At 37.7% G+C, this 4188-nt stretch overlaps 1 protein-coding gene across 2 annotated transcripts in view; it reads right to left on the bottom strand.

Moving 5' to 3' along the window:
- Positions 1-2874, bottom strand: part of LOC148425785 (zinc finger protein 516-like) — a 56264-nt gene extending 53390 nt beyond the window's left edge. For both annotated transcript variants that reach the window (XM_088411116.1, XM_088411115.1), the window contains exon 1: positions 2647-2874. The gene's annotated coding sequence lies outside the window, so the exon portion shown is untranslated. The remainder of the gene's footprint in view (positions 1-2646) is intronic.
- Positions 2875-4188: the final 1314 nt, after the last annotated feature.

Here is a 4188-nt window from a genome sequence, read left to right as displayed (position 1 = left end):
ATAAAGAGAGAGTCGTTATTGACCGCACCAAGATTGTGAAAGGCATTTTACTCTCATCCAGTGGACATGATTGGTAGTTACGTCACTCTTGTCTTTTGAACTTCCTCAAATGTGGGGTACTATCTATCCATGACTTTTTGTGTGTTCCAATTGCAGAACCACAGGCTTTGTTTAGAGTTTAAGTGTTGTTACAAAAGTAGAAAAAAGAATCAGAATGAAAGCAAGCAGAAGCAGATCAGCGTCTGACAATGGAACGCGCATAAAAATGTCAAAAATCAAATTTTGTCAACCTATATATATATATATATATATATATATATTATATATATATATATATATATATATATATATATATATATATATATATATATATATATATATATATATATATATATATATATATATATATATATATTATATATATATATATATATAATAAAAATAAATAAAAATTCCAAACATTCACTTAGAGGACATTGTTTTTCAATATTTAGTTATGCTTAGTGTCATAAAATGACTTAAGCACAGAAATTAGCGAATAAGTTATATTTTGCAAGGTGACCTACTTAGACAAGTTATTTTCGGTTTAGACTCTTGCACTTTTAATTATGTTCTACTTACAGGTACGTCATACAAGACTGCATAAAAGCCAAAGGAAATGAGTGGGGAGAAGATGCGTGTAATGAGTGTGAGATTTGATTAGGAGTAACACATACACAATCGTTATCAGAAATTTACAAAGTTTGGAAGAGAAAAAAAAAATCACTATTCTCAAACATCTAGTTTGGTGTCTTGATGAGGTCATGATCCTCAAAGGTAAATTATGTTCATACTGATAAGGGCGCAAAGTAGTGAGGAGTAATGAAAACAGCAGTTAGTGCTGCCATTCAGCAAAAGGGGCTGTCGCTGTGGAATGTGAGGCTCCATTCATTCACATGGCTCAAATATGCATTTCTACCATCACAAAGCCCTGCCTTGTCTTCATTGTTTCTTGACACATCAATAAAATGCTTTCTTGCACAAAAAGGTTATTAACTACCCAAGAAACTTTCCACAAAAAAATACAGGGACAAAATGTGTTTGTGTAAGTTTGTGGGTAAGTGAGGGTGGAAGTGTGTGGGGGGTGACTTCACAAAAGTCAAGTCTGTGGAAAAGATAGTCATAACAGGGTTGAAAGTTCATGATAAGCACAGGGGATGTGAAGCACACTAAAAAAAGACAGTTCCACTGAAAAAAATCAAAATATGCATCATGTCAATAGTGGAGGAAGATTACACAAAGCAGCATTCAAGTCCAAATCTTTAAACATTAAGTTGGAGTCCTTAAGTCGTGAAAAAAATCGTGTTCATTCTGCACAAATGGTGGCATTGAATATACAGTAGTCATTGGGCAACTTGTAGCCACAAAAGCTACGTAACAGTAGCCTGCGCAACGCTTAACAAGCGCAGTGTTATTGAGACACTTAGGAAAATACAACTGCAACGCAGTATGTCTATTTTTTTCACGAAATCTTGTTTAAGGGTCTAAAAGATCCCAGGCCAGTCCTTCATATTTTCCATGAATCTTTTACGTCTCAACATGACCACTGTCATGACTGTCATTGAGTCAGTAACCTTGGCTTGGATAAATCATACAAGTGTGTTTAATGGCTGGTTGTTAGGGGGTTACACAAGGACGGCATCTTGCTGTCGATGGAAGAAAAAAATGCAAAAAATAGCATCCATTTTTTTATCTGAGATCAACAAGTACAAACAAACAATCGTGTCAACAAAGATGAACGGTTTATTTATGTCTCCCCTTCTATTTAGAGAGTAGAAAATAAATAGGCCCATTTCTCGGGTCAATTGCAAGTAAATTAGACCGCAAATAAACACGATCATGATGGAGCTTACTTAAATTGTTAAACATTTCAAAGTCGATCGTGACTAAATAGGCCAGCCAAAACTTTAAATAATTGACAGTGGTAATGGTTTCGAGTGCGCGTGTAAAGGTGCGCGAGCGTGCGCGTTTGTTTGTGCGGTGCGTCATAAAGGCCACTATTCAACAAAAAATTCCAGCAACATGTAAATTGGACACGCCTAGGTTCTTGATGATTCTTGTCAGATAAACTGTAAAACAACAACATCCAGTGCGACCGCTTTGGCATTCATGCACGCACACAAGCACATAAGTCCACAAGCTGTATCGCTCTTCAAACCGTTTTACATAACTATTACGACAAATCTGCCCCCCGGGGAGGATGGCGACGTAAAGTATCTTTAATCGTTAAAGAGCTGTTATTGGGACCTTTGCGTTTACTGTACTTAACCACATAGGTGTTTGCTCCCTTCGAGTGATCCAAATGTATAACTTCTGAACAGGAATACAGTTAAAACACATCATAACGATTGTTTGCGCTTCTTTATAAAGGGTTCCAGTTTGCTTCCAGTCAAGGATCCTCCAAAATGACCCTTTATCTCTTACTGCAGTAAATGAACTTTTGTTTCTCACTATTAGAGGAAATGACTTGTTAAAAGGAAGCACACACTCTTGGCGAAACATCAGGCGACCCTACACTCTTGGCGAAACACCAGGCTACCCTAACTGCAGCAGCGCAACAAACATACCATTGATATCACAAATAAATATCTGCAGTCACTTCCTTACCAGTTGAAACACCGTTGAACCCCCAACACAAGCACACAAGAAAAGACCGGTGCACGGCTCCAGAAAGCTTAAGTCAAAGAGTCCGGATCCAGCCGATGCAAACATCGATTCTAGGATTACGCTTCTTTGCTTGAAGACACTGACAAAAGTCTTGAAGAAAAATCAGGCAAAAAAAAAGATAATGTGTGAATTCCTGTCTCCCGATGTTGTAGAAGAGTACAGGTTCCTCTTACTCCACTCGCAATGTGTCTCTGGTCTATGTCGTTTCACCGGTGGTGCCTTCACTAACACTGCGGAAAGCTCAATACTTATAGAGCAGTCGAAGTATCGACAGAAGTACCGGAGATTGTTATTTTTAGATTATACTATTGTTTAATAGCTGCCTGAAAATTATGTAGTTGTACGATGAGCAATCGGACCGTTAAGATTGTGTTTTACATTTTAGTTTTCACAGGCAAGAATTTCATGTAATTTACCCCATCTCTCTACCCCCAGTAGCGCATTGTGGGGGTTGTACCTATTATCTACATATACATCCATGCAGCTATGTAGATATACTGATATGTAGCTGATTTTTAGAGAGTGAAATGCAATTTATAGGCTTATGAAGAAATATTTGCAGTGTATGATCTGTTGTCAAATTGTTGATGAATTAATGTCGGAGCTTGGATCGTGACCGCAAATGCATCACAAACTGAAAGGAGCAGTGCGCGAGACATGACGCTATAATAAATCCGAAAACGCGAAGTTTGTAAACTAAATAATCCCAGAGATTAACTGCATCATTTAATGAAATTACTTAGGCGCGTTCCATGATGGAGGCGTTTACAGTCAACAACCGTTCCCCATACACACAAACGCAAACAACTTTGCACTTAGCTGTTACAAGGGCAGTCAAGCCCGCCCCCCTCACCACACGCGCGCACACACACATACACACAACATGATTACACGCAAAGTGTTGTGTGGGAACATGTTTCTAATACTATATTTCACGCGTTGCGTGCTCTTTTGTTTAATAATTTTTTTTGGATTGGATTTTTTCGAGTGTGCTTGGTCTGTTGGGGTCCACCTTTTGTGTTCTCAATGTTACAACGTAACAGAAGTGATTTAGAACGGTTCTAGGCTAAAGCCAACCTTTCACTGGATGTGTAATGAGTATAATGAGCGTAATGAGCTCACTGTAACAGTAATAAATAATAAATAACACACACACAACATTTTATATTTGTTATCTTCTTGCTTTGGGGGGAAAGTCAACCCCCATTTTTTGAAGAAAACACATATTGAAGGTATATCAGCATTTTTGTTCAAATGTTTTTATTTGAAAAGTGTTTATCTGATATAACATACTTTCAAATACTTAGATGAGACATGGGAAATCAATGTCCTTATGTTTACTTAGTGGCGTAAAGCAGTGGCGATTGACGGCAAACAAAGCTCAGCTTCTTCTTAAAGGGACAACGTGTAAGATTTAGACTGTAGGTGCTGCATTTACCATTGTCCATAGTTATAACAGACATGGCAGCCTCCAGAGGAGTG

Source organism: Hippichthys cyanospilos, chromosome 3 (assembly GCF_059441005.1).
Source record: "Hippichthys cyanospilos isolate Australia breed blue-spotted pipefish chromosome 3, RoL_Hcya_1.0, whole genome shotgun sequence".
NCBI classification, from domain to species: Eukaryota; Metazoa; Chordata; class Actinopteri; order Syngnathiformes; family Syngnathidae; genus Hippichthys; species Hippichthys cyanospilos.
Note: the sequence above shows the minus strand (reverse complement) of the source record. Positions and strands in the feature narration are given on the sequence as shown.